This window comes from Apteryx mantelli, chromosome 1, assembly GCF_036417845.1.
Source record: "Apteryx mantelli isolate bAptMan1 chromosome 1, bAptMan1.hap1, whole genome shotgun sequence".
NCBI lineage: Eukaryota > Metazoa > Chordata > Aves > Apterygiformes > Apterygidae > Apteryx > Apteryx mantelli.
Genome location: NC_089978.1, coordinates 77733575 through 77748543, shown reverse-complemented (window position 1 = coordinate 77748543; position 14969 = coordinate 77733575).

Sequence of the window (14969 nt, the reverse complement as noted above, 5' to 3'; positions counted from 1 at the left end):
TGTCACCATAGCCCCATTTGTGGCCCCGAGCCAAAAACCCTTCTAGCACAGCTTTTTTGGCACCACATCCCTTTCTTTGGCAGCCCTTTTCCCACCCGCTCCCATGGTGCCTCTACGCTCTCTCTTTCCCTCAACCCTAACCCTAACCCTAACCCTAATTGTGGAAACGTTTTTGAGGCCCATGCTGGCACCAAGAGCCCCATTTGTGGCCCCGAGCAGGAAGCCCTCGCAGCAGAGCTCTCTTGGCAGCGCATCCCTTACTACCACATAACCTACAGGAAACCTGCCTATACTGGCAACTGGAGGCTGTGCTGACAACCTACAGCACCCCCAATGGCAGTAAGCATAAATGCTTACATGAGCGAATTGAGCCTTCAGTGTCACCTCAGGGTCTGTGGGGTCAGGGTCCTGCTTGGTCTCCATCTGCTGCCTCAGGAGGGTGTGAGTCTCCTCAAATCCTGGGTTAACAATGTCTCAGATACTCTAGGGCACCTTAGTAAGTGCTAGACCCCTTTGCCAGCCAAATGAATCCTGCCCCTAGTTCACAGGTAGACATCTGCATGTAGGCACCTGAATTTAGAGGTCTTAGTCTTTATCTGCATCACCTCCTTGGTGTTCTCAATATCCAGGAATTGTTTAATCAGCTGGCATGTGCATGGGGCAAGAGATGGAAAAAAGAAATGAAAATATGTAAATTATTGATGCCTCTATATAATTGTTCACTAGTAAATATATTCAAGGCATACCAAAGTACCTGGTCTCTTGAATGTGTTCTCTCCCTTCCCTGGTCCTCAGTTTATATTAGTGCAAAATTGCAGTAGTGCAGCAGGAGACAGTTGTCTGTTTTGTGCTTGTTCGGTTTTTACGTCTGTTTTGCCCAACATACAAAAGAGGTAAAGTAGTTGATAGACCAGCAGAACCTGAAATACAGGATTTTTATATGATCTTATACTATTTTACAGATAATACAGCATATCAGAGCTTCCCACTGTAGTTTTACCATCAGAGGTTTGCTCATACTTCGTGGCAAGTAAGGGATGCAGAAGTTTCCAGCTCTGCATGGGGCAGCATATATGCGCAGGAGAAGTCTTGCCTCCATTCACTCTGTCACCACCCTTCAATATACGATCTCTTGTTCTTGACCCCAGTTTCAACACTGGGGCTATAATCACATGCCCCCACCTGCCTCTCTCCATTTGCTGCTGCACATCCCTAGCCCACAAGCTGTTACTGCTTCCAGCCTCCTGACCTCAGCCAGTGACTTACCCATTCTCTCCACATAACCTTGCTCTCCCTGTTAGAGCATATGAAAGCAGGTACCTGATCTCACCTTAGATACACTCCCACAGGCTGAGAAAAGGGGACTGCAATTACCTGTGGCAGCAGGCTGGTGATAACCACTGCGTGGAAATAATGACTCTGAAGCATAGATCAAAACACTCAACACAGGAAGTTACCACCAATCCAGCAGTCCCCGTGAGACCACAGTTGTTGTATAGATGTGTTATTTCACATCACAGATGCTGGTAACTGCCGATCCTTCTCTAGTTTCTTGTATGGAAATAATCATTCCATGGTTCAGTTAGGTATTTGTACAAAGACAAAATCAGAAGCTGTTGCCACCGTAAGCACCTTAAAACAGCTCATGTATTATAGTTTGAGAATACCTGCACAGTATGTTACACTTTCTCTTAAAATCTTGGAAGTTCATTTGGGAGTGCACAAAGCAGTCGCATTCCAAGTAGTTTCAGAAGAAGTGGAGTGAGACAGTATGTATGACAACAATTTGAATCCTGTGCCTGAAAAGTTGCAAAATGCCAGAATTAAGGTTTCCCATGTTGTGCTACCAGCCATAACCATAATAACTTTCACAGACTATTTTTCTGATATACTCTGGGCTGAAAGGAGTGTTACGGGTGTATTATCTAACATGGTAGGGGAAAAAAAAAAAGAATGCAGAGTTATATTTAATAATATTGTAAAGACTGTGGACAAAAGGAAGTACTTGAAATGTGTGTAACTTTAAAAAGATATAAAAGAAAATCAATTAAGCACCAATACTGCCATGTGGCAAGGGTAAACTTTCTGTCTGCACAAATACAATTGGGCAGATGTGTATTTTTTTGTTTGTTTGTTTTATAAACTATGTTGAGATACCTAAATGACTAGATGAAATCGCTCTCTTCAGATTTCAGAGTCTGAAGTGTACAAGTCAGTAATAAGGGTATCACACATACCTGGAAGAGGAAGGACAAACAAGCAAGGTAATCAGTAAGTGACAGTATCCAAGCACAACAGTGCATTAAACCTGGTTTTCACTGTAGCACATTCCCTTTCCCCAACTCCAACAAATATATTGTGCTACAGACCTGAAAAATGTCTTGTGTGTCTAAAAGCATGTGTCTTTTTTTCAACTTCAACAGGTGGTCTAATGGCAGATAACACTACAAAGCTTGTCTCATTGTATTTTTAGAAGTCACAACTACAACACTTTGAATCCCTTAAAAGTTCACTAGAGGGAGCCCTTGTTTATTTGTATATATTTATATATATAAAAAATATACATAAAATGTACCTATATCTGTATTCACAAACACAATTAAAATAGGCTATATACAGCAGATATTAAGTTTTATATTCATGCCTTAATACAGATTATTCTGCTTTTCTTGCAGTAGGATACAAATCTCCTTATTGTGCATGGTCTTATCTGTATACTTACTTGTGCCACTGTTCATTCTGCACCATGCTCTTGCCTTTAATGGTCACTTGTGGCAATGAATGTAAGAAGTTACATGTGTAATGCATTAAAGTGGCAATGCCACTTCCATTTCTTCCATGCTGCTTCTCCTCTGAAAAATACCAAAGAAGAGCTCTTTTTAGTTTAAAACTTAGCTGTATCTCTTTGAGACTGATTTATCTCAAGTGATCATCTAAATGTTCTCTGCTGTGTAAAGTCCTGAAATACTCTTAGTATATTTCTTTTTAGAAACAGCTACAGTACTTACCACCCTTTGATTACTTTCAGTGTGATTTCTGTTTTCTGTTGTCACGTAACAGAGAACATTTCTTTGTTCTCTCTCCTACTGACAAGAAAACAGAATGATTCACTGTGCCATTGAACTGTTTATGAATAGTAGCTGGAGGTGGATGCAGCAGCATCACAGAAGGCTTGGATTAATAGATTACATAATCATTGAAGAGAAATAAAAATGCTGTTTTCAGTCTTTAAATAGCCTCTACCCACAAAATAAAATTAAGCCCTGCTGCCCTGAAGCGCCTAAGTGGGTAGGAGCATAGAACTGCAAATGGAATACATTGTTTTATTTTCTATGGCAAGAAACAGTTCTGTTTGTTTCCACAAATAATTTGCTTTGCTTTCATTATCTCTGCTCAATATATATATTTTTTATCTAACTGGATGTTGTGTGTCAGTAAGAAGTGTGGGTATGATTGTCTGCCTTGGGAAGAATACATATCATTAGAAGTAATTATGTGCTGATGTGGGGCAATTTCAACTAACTGGAATTAACCATCACTTCCTGTGACTGGTTCTCTACAGGCCTAATTGTTGTATTCTATTTAAATAAGTAGAATATGACAATATACAATGACAATTTCATTGTTTCTTAACTCATCTGTGCATCAGGGAAATTGTTTTGTTAGCACAGACTAGGAGTATTCAGTGCAGAGCGGGATGGTTCTACTAATTTATCTCAGTGCAGTGTGTTTACTGCTCTCTATGTTACACTTAATATACACAACAAAAAAAACTACTTGTTGCTTTTGTCAAAGAGGAATTAGCATCTGCAGCAGAACTGACTTATGAACTGTCTGAACCATAGCATGCGGTAGCCTGTAAAACAGAAACATTATATTCAAGCTGTTAAGTCACACTGTATTACACTTGCTAGCAAGATTTGTGCTTTAAATAGTTCTAGTACCGTGATGTCAGATGCACTACTGATTATTTCACTTTTTATACAGGCACTCATGTGAGATGCTTTCAGATACTGCTATTTCAGATTTCCATAGCTGTAACTTCAAATATAAGTCCAGATCAAAAAGATCAGGGTTCTTTTTGTCCTTTTTGCCTTATCTATTCAGAGGAAAATATTTGAGTTTGATCCAAAGTAAGCATTTTAAAATTATATGTTTCTCACATAGTTACATATTAATACCAATAATAAAAGAATCTGATCTTTTTATGTGCACTTTTTAAAACCCCAATTTTTCTTAGCAATTCATGAACTGAAATGCAAGAGCTGCTGGCCCATCTATTTATCTGTTTCTGAAGCAGAAAACAGCAATGGGTTAATAATGATAATCTTCCACAGTATACATTTCTCCTTTGAGAAAGGGAAGAATGACATAATATCCAGTACTAATGCAACTGGTGACACCCCAGATATTTTTGAAAACAGGTGAAATTAGATGTTCACAATCCTAAAACTATGATTTTCTGAAAAGTTTTTAAGCAGATAAGGTTCCCTCTGTAGGTTCAAAACCCCCATTATGTTTCACCTAATCCTGAAAGACTGCAGACATTTCAGTAAATCTGGCGTAACTACAAATAACTAGAGCATCAATTCTATGTTTCAGCAGCCATGCCGGTATGCAACCCTGCTTCCCAACATCCACATTGACAGAAGTCAGGTGAATCAATGGCAGAAGGTTGTGCTGGGTTTTTGTTCTTATTCCTTTTGCTCCTGGCAATCCTTCTTCCTCATTTTCCAGGATCTGGTTGTGAAATCTGAAAAGCTAAAAAAAGGGAAGATGACCAAGCTAGATCGCATTTGATTTAGTCATAACACTGCACTTTTGATACTGACAGATACTGTCAATATATCTCAGGATCAGCTGCCAGGGCTTCGTACATCTTAAGAAGTGATTTATAGTCACTTGTGTCTACCAAATAGTGGGCTAATACTAAGATTCAATTTAAGACAGCTTCATAAAATGAAATAATCATCAGGTGGCCCAACCCCCTGGCAAAGAATTATCAGTTTGTGTCTGGCCCATAATATATATCTATACATACATACATACATATATACATATATTTGTGTATATACACACACATCCATACCTCCATACATATGTAAGAACTATACCAGCAAAGCACTGATATTTTTGCTGTATACCTGCAAGAATTGTTCTGAAAATGTTTTCCCTAAGCTCCCTCTGCAGTCAGTAAAGACATGCAAGTTTTTATAGGAAAAGCCCAAAGTGGCTATATCACCCTCTAGTATTCAGTTGACTCTGCTAGGGGATGATGAACCACCCTAGGGTGAATTTGTAAATACTCTCTTCCTTTTTGTCCCCTGATGTGTAAGTAGGTAGAGAGACCAGTTTAAAATGTTTAGATATGAAAAAAAGCTCTGCTAGTCAGAACTGAAATATTCATTAAGTTATGTAGGTACCACATATGGCTAATAGTGGACAGCAATCAACTTCCAGCCAGAGGTTTTCCCAAAAGGATTAAGCTGTGTGAACTTGTTGCAAATGAGTAGATATTCAGGTACTATGGCTCAAACACATTTCAGTGGATGCGAGGCAGCCTAAATTGTCTACATCTAAAATGCCTCCATCAACACAGATGTATAGGGGGCTCCTGGCTAGAGCTCTGACCATACGTTTAAGGGGCACTATTCTACCTGTAGGCTAATTCAGGAGTGTTGTCCTATGGTAGCTATTTGATACAGTTTCCTAAGCCCACCTCCTTCAGTTTTAGCAGCCAGATGAGGTTGGTAAATGTGATGCTTGTAGCGTGTTTCTATGCTAGACAATGTTCAAAGTAGCATGGAAATTTAATTCACCATCAGGATATGAGATCTTACAAAGATCCTCATGCACATTTCTGTTCTAGGTCTTCCCATTAAATCTGTGGGAAGAAATAACTGATAACTTAGACTTCATATGGTTTCATGTCTTCATACACTGAGAGTGGACAGACTTTAGGTGAAGCCAGCTACAACTCTCCCACTGATTTTGCAGGAGAATCAGGATTCTTGAGTGAAAGTCCATAAAAGTGACAATGTCTTTATGAGTTGTCTCTTTCTAAGCAACTTACAGTGGTTAGGATAAACTAAATTAACAGTGATAGGAGAAGCGGGAAATTCTATTTAGGGCAGAGCTTCTGGGGTCTGTGACATAAGAGACATTTTTGGGTCTGTGTAATGGTTGTATTTTATCATGAGAAGCCATTGGCATTGCTCTCTAAAAAAAGGCTGCTGTGAGCACTTTAAAGAAATGTGATGCAACTTTGGCTATCAAACAAAAAGCGTTACACAGAAATTTAGAAAATACAGATGGCCTTTTTCAAACCTGCTCAGGAACTTTGTCAGGGTCCTGAGTGTGCCAACAAACCTTCACTGCTCTGACCAGCCTCACCTGGGACTCCCACCCATGCACCCTCTGCCTATGGACTTGTGCTGTGCTGTCCTGACCTGCTGACTGCATTCCTGGATTGACTTGGACCTGATTTGTCACCTCATCCTGTGTGATGATCACTGGGCTGTCAAAGGAGCCTATCCCTGTCACCAAGCAGTCCCTCTTGGGGTGCAGTGGGGTGGTGCCCTGGTTGATGAGGGTGCTGCCCTGCTTGTGCTGTGGGCACTTGTGACTCATCTTCTCTCATGGAGCTGTCCTGATCTTGCCTCTCCCTGACAGCTGACTCAGGCCTTGCATTTGAAATAAATAAGCTCAAATTCTTGATTCTGATAAGTGTTTTCTAAGTAAGCTGTAGCAGAGAAGGTGGGCTTTTCCCAAGACCCGCAGCTGCTGACAAATTTCTGTATAAGCTCTGCAGAGAACTTGACTGAAATTGTGCTCTGAGGATGTCTTCTGAGCCTTCAGTTTACTAAGAACAGCATGAAGCAACAACTCTGCTAAATGCTTGTTTGTGATACCAAATTCATAGAGAGCCACTTTCTTTTCAGCTCTTGTTATTGGGATCTTTGATATATTGCCCACATATGGATGATTCCAAATAACAGGTAACGAGTCAAAATAGGATTCATCAATTTTCTTCAGTGCCAGTGTAACTATCTGGCGGTCTTCCTGGACTGACATCAGACCTAACTTGTCACCTTGCCTTGTCTGATGATCACCAGATGGTTGAAGAAACCTGTCCCCAATTCAGCCATGTTTGTGTGCTGTGGGAGAGTGCGCAGTTGGTGAGGGCACTGCCTGCCTGTGCTGTGGGCACCTGCGGCTTTTGCCTTATCTTCCCCCATGGAGCAGCCCTGCTCCTGCTGCTCCCTGACAGGCTTGACATCAGACCATTCGGAGACCTGTACTTTGGCATATTGAGTCAGAATTAACATTGGCCACCTCAACTTTGAAAAGAAAGCTCTGAGGGCTTTTCATTCTGAGTCAGTTCATGTTTTTTTAAACGATTTCAAAGTAAAACACTGGCACCATGCATGGAAAGACATTTACAGAAAATGACAAATGATTCTGCAAAGCTTAAGCACAATTGCACCATACCACAGTATGTGAAATAGTTGTTACCCATGCTACTAAATCCCAATGACTAAAAATTAGTTAAGAAGTGGTTATCATCTGTTCTTTGTTTGATTTGTAACAATAGTAGTTATTTCTGCAACATCAGGCAACATCATTTTCTACAAGAAAAAAGGGTCATCTTCCATTTCCTCTCTGTGTTTTCAGACTTGCCTTCTTTTTGTTGCTGATGTTCAATCAAGACTATGGAAAACTAGCTTATATTCCAAGTCTAGTGTAAAAACCATCCACTGATGTGCTTAAAAAGCATATTTGGCGGTATATGGCTTAGAAACATGGAAGCTGATAGTGTGAGCTATTTCTTTGTTAGGATATTTTAAAGGATCTTCCTTTCAATTTCTTTTTGCTACTATTGCTGTTTCAAATCTCTTCGGCGTCACTGCTGACTTTCTGTAACAAGTCCAAATGACACAGAAACTGCAGTCTGGATTTTCCTAAATTGCTCACTTCTGTGCTTAATTCAGCAGCCTTGATTCTGGTCCTCGTTCTACAACTGGCTTCTCATATAATTTTGGGCAATGTACTTGCCTATCTGAGCACTGCTTCTTCCTGACTTCATGCAGCCACAAAATGTAGAGTTGAAAGCTGCTACATAGAGCTGTGCATTTTGTTTTGCAACATGTATTGTAGTGCATAAGCAAAATAAACATCATTACAGTAGATAAAAAGCATAGTGAGTTTCTAGGATATTGCTTTATTGCTCCAATCTCTGTGGCAATAAATGAAGGCACTTTTGCAAGATTCATATAACATATCATGGGAAATCAGCCATTGCATGTCCAAGCAACGATTTTTGCAGCAGACAGGAACATATATTGAAAACTATCAATCCTTAATTACTAAACGTCTTTATCATAGCTGACACAACTATGAAGAAAGATGTGTGCTGTAAAAACTAATCTCATTACAAAATGATGTGTTATTAGAAAGCGGTAGAAGATGTAAAAGTAAGGGAAATGAGGCTGATAACCCCATTCTAGTGACATCCAGTTCAGATACTGCATAGTGTGTCTTGACCTGCACCACAGGAAAATCTGACTGCTCTGAAGGCATCTCTCTTCCGTGAACCATCAGTCTGTGTAGGACTTACGTATCTTGACAATGTCTAGACACTCATATAAATCCTGGGAATTTTCAGTATGCTGTCTGGAAGACTCACAATACCACTGCAGGTGAGATGTTCTTCCTAACAGGTGTTTCTGCAACAATTGACTGGAATGAAATATTTCATTAATTTTTTTAAACTGCACTTTCCTATTCTGTTTACAGTAATATTATAGGTATTATGGGGAAAGGAGGCAGAATGAGAAGGAATATTTCATATGTTTTGAGTAGTAACAATCTGTAATATAATGACAGTCCTTTCTGAAGGATAAAGTTACAGATTTACGTTAAGAAAAGGAAAATAAAAGAATTCTTGTAAAGTAATTTCAGTTATAAAAGAAATAATGAAATTCAACTTAGCAGTGTATTTTCCTTTATATAGGCAACTGCCTGTTTGCTGTCTCTCTTAATTTGCTGTGAAATATTTCATAATTATCTAACCACATGGAGCATCTTTTATACAAAAGGAAGAGAAAAATTATTGAGGTTAGTGCAAGGGGTCCTAATTATGAGTCACTGGACGTGATTTAGAAAGGGAAAATGTCACAATTGCACGATCCTTTGACCTTGAAAAAGGGGAAGTCATGATGACAGCCAGATTGCTTGTTTTGTTTAAAATAACCTGTAGGAAACAAAGCTGTATGGCCAAAACTGCATAGCTGCAGAGCCTAACGGTCTCTTGTGTGTAGCTTTGATTGCCCATTTTAGCCTGTGCTGGTGGTATAATAAATTAATATCTCCAGAAGCTTTCAGTGATCTCTCTCTGGCTTCACAAGCTTGCTAGAATTCTAGGGAGCTTGCTACCTCTTTTAAAAAGCTTTTGTTTACTGAGTAAGAGGCTGGATTTTTGCATGTTTCTTCCTTTCTGATTATGTATTTAAACCTTTTATGTATATATAGCTCATTGTCTGTTATGGATTATGGTACTGTAAGAGAACCTGAAGAATTTAAATTCTCCTTCTGTGGTTATCTACAAATTCATTCTCCTTCCCTATAGAACTGGGCTTCCTTTTTTTTTTTTTTTTCCATGAAGATAGCTATAAGCTCAGCCAGGTATCAGGGGTCATGGCTCCAGTTAAGCAAGTTCTGCCCATCACAAGCTTGCAGGAGAGTACATAGTTTTAGGCAAACCTTGCAGCTGCCCTGACTCTCAGCTCTGCACTCTCCCTTCATGCAAATGCAGAGCAGCATGAAGCTGGCCTTAACCACACCACTGGTGAGCTGTTGCTAGCAGCCAGTGTAAGAGGTAGAGTGTTGGGGCAAAAGGCTGCCCTTGCCTAGCCTTTTTCCTATTAGTTATTCTTTCTTCAAGGGAAACAAAGAACAAAGGGGTTCAGGCACTGCCAAGTGTCCCATTGCTGCAAAACAACCCTTTGCAAAATGAACCTCTAGTAAAATAAACCTATAGGCTTTGGCAAACCTTGTGTAGCAGATCAGCACAATACTGATCTAACAGCCTAGGAAGTCTGCCTTGGGAGTTTTTCTTAAATAGTAGATGAGCTGCAAATTTTTCCTTACTTTGTTCCTGTAAGGAAATGACAGCCACTCGCAATGGCTAGTTTATTCTTTAAACCTAAAATGCGTTGGTGATTTTGTTTCCCTCCCATGATGGAAAGGGAGATGTACAAATAGGGATTATATATTTTTAAAAGTATTTAGCACCTACTTCCATCTACAAGGAAGCATCTTCCATGCTGCAGTACAGACATAGCCACAAATCATCCAGAGTCAAGTGGTAATTTCTGCCTTGACCTCTGGCATAGACTATTCTGCTAACCTTACTGCTACAGTTCCAGAGACACAAGGTTCATATGTGTACAAACAAATTCTGTTACCAACTTTTGGTAAATACTGTGTCTTGCTTGAAATAGTCCCCATGAAAATCCATTCTGAAATCCTTATGGGTCAAAAACTTAACATACTCTAGCAAAAATGGCAGCAGTCTCCAAACGGGGCTTGAAGTAAGAACACTTTGAATGGGTATGTGGGGATTGCAATTAGAAAAGTTTTTCAGCTGCTGCTGTGGCACACTTCAGTAGGTGCTCTGAGAGAGCAGAGATAGGTGTGGTATAAAGCTTTAAACTGCAAGAAAGAAAATTACATTTATTTATGTTCAGCAAGCTTTCCAGAGTCAAAACTCAGTCAACTAAAACTGGCACTTATCTGTTCCTTTACACATCCTACTTCCACGAATGATTTTTCATATGATTAATTTTCACATTTCATGTAATTGCCTAACTAGATGAACATTATGTATGGGTGACACAGATTTATTTAATTCTGATTGGCAATTGAAAGGCCTTTTGTGTTAAATATGATCTTTTAGATTCAGATGAAATTTTTTGGTGGGGGGAAGAGGGAGGAATTTGCAAACAAAAGAAATTACCTGATTTAGTTATAAGCTGCTATATAGCTGTTGCACTTCTAAGCCTTTCTGTCCTTCCATTGTTCCTTCCTTATCAGTGCAGTCCCAGGAGACAATTTTAGAGAGCTGATCTGCTTGTTAGCACTTGCTGCATGCCTGAATTGACAAACTGATTGTCATTTACACTTAGGAGTTCTTCAATCCTACTTTTGTGCATGTGTGTCTTAGCTCAGATTCACTGTTAATAATTTAGTAAGAAAGTGTGAGAATGGCAGAAGGTGGCATCACATTTTCACTGAAAATTCTTTATCACAAAGTCACAAAAAATCATGGACAGTCAGTTCTGTAGGTGTCTAGGGTTCTACAATCATCAGCTAGTGCTGATCAAGTACTGAAAGATCACTCCCTAAAAATCTTGGCATGGAAAAGAAACAAAGACAGATGGAAACAGATTTTCTTTGAGATCTGGCATGGCAGTCTGAGAGAACAGCATCCTTGTTAGAGTAAACTCTCAAAACCTGCCAAGTGCAAGTGCAAGATAGCTGATAGTAACTCTCCACTGTAAATGGAAAAATGCAATTTGGTAGTTGTGATACTGGAACAAGAGACTGAAATTGAATTTCCTTTCCTGTCAAAACTTCTGTATAAAGTCATTATGGCTAAAGAATTAAGAGCAGTGATACATAAATTTGATTGTGAAGCCACTGCAGTGTGTGAGCACACCTGCGTACAACGCATGGAGGGAGTTAAACGCTTTCAGTTAGGTTGTAAAAAGCCAAGACTAGAGTTGGAAGGAGCCTAAATGAGTCAAAAATGGTCAGATATGGGTCTGATGCCCTTCCTCCAAAGCTCTCCACAGGAGGCAGGTGCTGCAGCTCTTTCTCCCAAGGGTCAAGCACTTGCTCTTGTCTGTAGGAGCCTTCTGGTGAGATGATCAGGACCTTCATGGTTCAAAGGCTCCCTCTAGTGAGTTGGGAAGCCTAAGCTCATTTCACCCTGAAGGGAATCAAACCCACAACCAAAATTGTCAGAGTGCATTTTTTCAACGTTGTTACAATAGGGTATTCTTAACACGGAAGCAACAGTTCACTATTCATGAATCTGAGGTCTTTGGCTTCTAGCAAGCTCAGCCTTTCAGTCAGGGCTCTGGGCACGGAAAATGGATAGTGTTTACTGCTGCTCAAACAGATGAGTTTCAAAGAAAAAGGAAATTGGTTTTAGCACCTAAACTGCCCAGTGTGCCACAGGTGACTGAAGTGTGACCCCATCTGTTGTTACCCAGATATCTAAAAACTAGAACATATTCTCATGCTAGCTGAATACTTAGCTAAGAGATATATAGATTTCTTACATATGCATTGTTTTATATTAATTTTCTCATGTCTGTCTTCGTAAGTAAGTCTCCAGCCTTTATTATACATTGCTTGTGTGCCTGTTGCAGAAAATGCAGGCCAGGATCTCCATCCCAGAAACCCTGAGTTATACAGCTTTGTGGTGTAATGTAACTGGACTTTAGCAATGTTCCTGGGCCTAGAAGAATCAGATGTTGAATATAACCTGGAAAAAATCTGTTGAATGTCCTTCTCAAAGGTCTGTTGCTCAGCCAACAGTTATTGACCTCAAGGCATGAATCACTGGGTGAAATGCTACGGTCCGTGTGATGCTGAGGTCAAACTCCTCATGACACTACTTGTAAGAAGTACTTAAGGAAATTTTCATCAGCATACAGAATATATTTCAATTATTTTCATAACAGTTTCATCTCTTGTTCAGATACTTTAATTTAAACCAAGTACAGACATCCTTTGTTGAACCCTCTGATGCTGGTCAAACACTACCACCTCTGCTGATCTGTCAGTGAAGCAGTTCCTATGAACACTCTCCCACGCATAAGGCAAAGACGAGTCAGTTAGCCCTTGCCTAGCTGACCTACTTGATTTTCTCTGTAGTCGACTGGGATTCTTCCTCTATACCCTGTCCCTCCCCCAGCTGCTGGTCAACAGTGGTAACTTACTCCCCGGCCAGAGTCAAAAGATTAATTTCAATCGGTGAAGTTTTTCAGAGGCTCTGACAGAAATCGTTACCTCGGTTTAAGATGTTATCAGCTGCACCTACCAGTTTTGTCCCTCTGCTGGAGATTAGCTACCACATAGCAGAAGCAGAAAAAATTAATGTTTGTTTACACCTCTGCTGCCCCCATTCACAGCCCAACATATTTAACCATGCAACAGCTGGGGCAAATGCCACATTTTAGTCTGCTGCAACAAACTCTGCCAAGAGGTCGTCTGTAGTTCTTGACAGAAAAACTGAACTAAACTGTATATAGAGTAACTGAGGTCAAAGCACTGTATTTGAAATCCTTGAGTTTTGCACTGTTGCCTGATTCAAGATCGCTTCAATTTAACTATGCACTAGTTTAAAGTAGATCTTCTGAGAAACAGCAGAAAGGATAAAACATATCAAAACTTACCTGGTTCTTTCTGCATGTGTTTTTCACTGATTATCTGTGCAGGAAATTGGTTACAAATTTTAATTTCACACTAGAGCAAAGAAAATTGCTTGTATAGACTGATTCCTTATAGGTAGGCATTTGTACATAGAGCGTATCTCTCTGTTGACGTCTTAGAGTCGTAATCTAAAACATGTGTGTTCAAGCAGCGTATCCCAGAGTAACTAGGCTCTCACAGCAACAGGGGAAAAGGACTTTGTTAAATCAGAGTTATAATACAACAAGCAAGTGAAGAATAATGAAATACAGACAGTTCATAAAGAATTCATATATGACAATAGTATATTTAGATTATATGGATAATGATTAAGAAAGAAAACATTAATATTCAAAACTGAATTTTCACCTTGAAGATAACTAATGGGAGACCAGACTAATAGAGGAAAATCTAATGTAACGTAAACTGAGAGTCTAAATTTCACAGAGGGTCTTGAGGAGTGCTATGCGTGGGCACTGTAGCATAAACACCAACCCAATGTGGGGGGAGGGGGCATATCTCCAAGCAAACCCCATTTTTTTTCATTAATTTTTTTACTAAACCAGAATTGTATTAATTAGAGCAGATCATTATTATTATTACCAAGTTTTCCTAATCATTATCAAGATTAATACATATGAAACTAATATGAAGTTATCTATTCTATATAAAGCAAACTGAACATCTACGGTTTTTAATCATCACACTATCTGACTTCTACTTCTTGGAAAGCCCCAGCTCATTTCTCACTTCTGAATCTTCTTACCTCTGATGCTTTCAGGTCGTTGTATTTCTTATTAGCATGACGAAAGTCAAGCTGTATTTATAATGTTTTTTGTTTTTATTAATGCTTTGTAAGCTGCTATGTATATTATTATCCCAACCTATTTTGCTGCTATCTTCTGATACTTAATATACTAAGGCCTCTTAGAGGAGTTCATGTTAAGTGATAGATTTGCTAAGGAGTGAATAAATAGCTGGTATAATAACTTTGTTCGACATCAAAGCTAGACCTTGAAGAGGACATCCTGTTCCCAATCTCAGAAGTTTGCAGCAGTCAGATGGAGTGATTCTTAACTGGTGTGATTAGCCTGAGGCATTATTGCTAATACAGATAAGTTGTTTACATCCCTGGTCTAACCAAAGAGGAAAACAAACGCAAAAACTATCTTTTAGGGAGAAGCCCTAGCCTAGGAATGGATTTTATAGGGACGAGGAGTCAGCTAAGGAACCTGTAGCCACCACTGGCGTTACCTAATTGAGCTATGCTATCAGTCATACTGGAGCTTTCTTGCACAGGAAAGCTCCAGATGTTAGTCAGACTGGCTGCAGAGTAAGAGTCTCAGTGCAGTTTAGAACATCCTCGTTTGGCTAATCTCAAATGTATAGCACTAATAAAAGGAATAGTCATGAAGGAAACACAATATGTATACATGTATACATGCACACACACACACAAATATCTATATCATCTATTTCTATGTCAT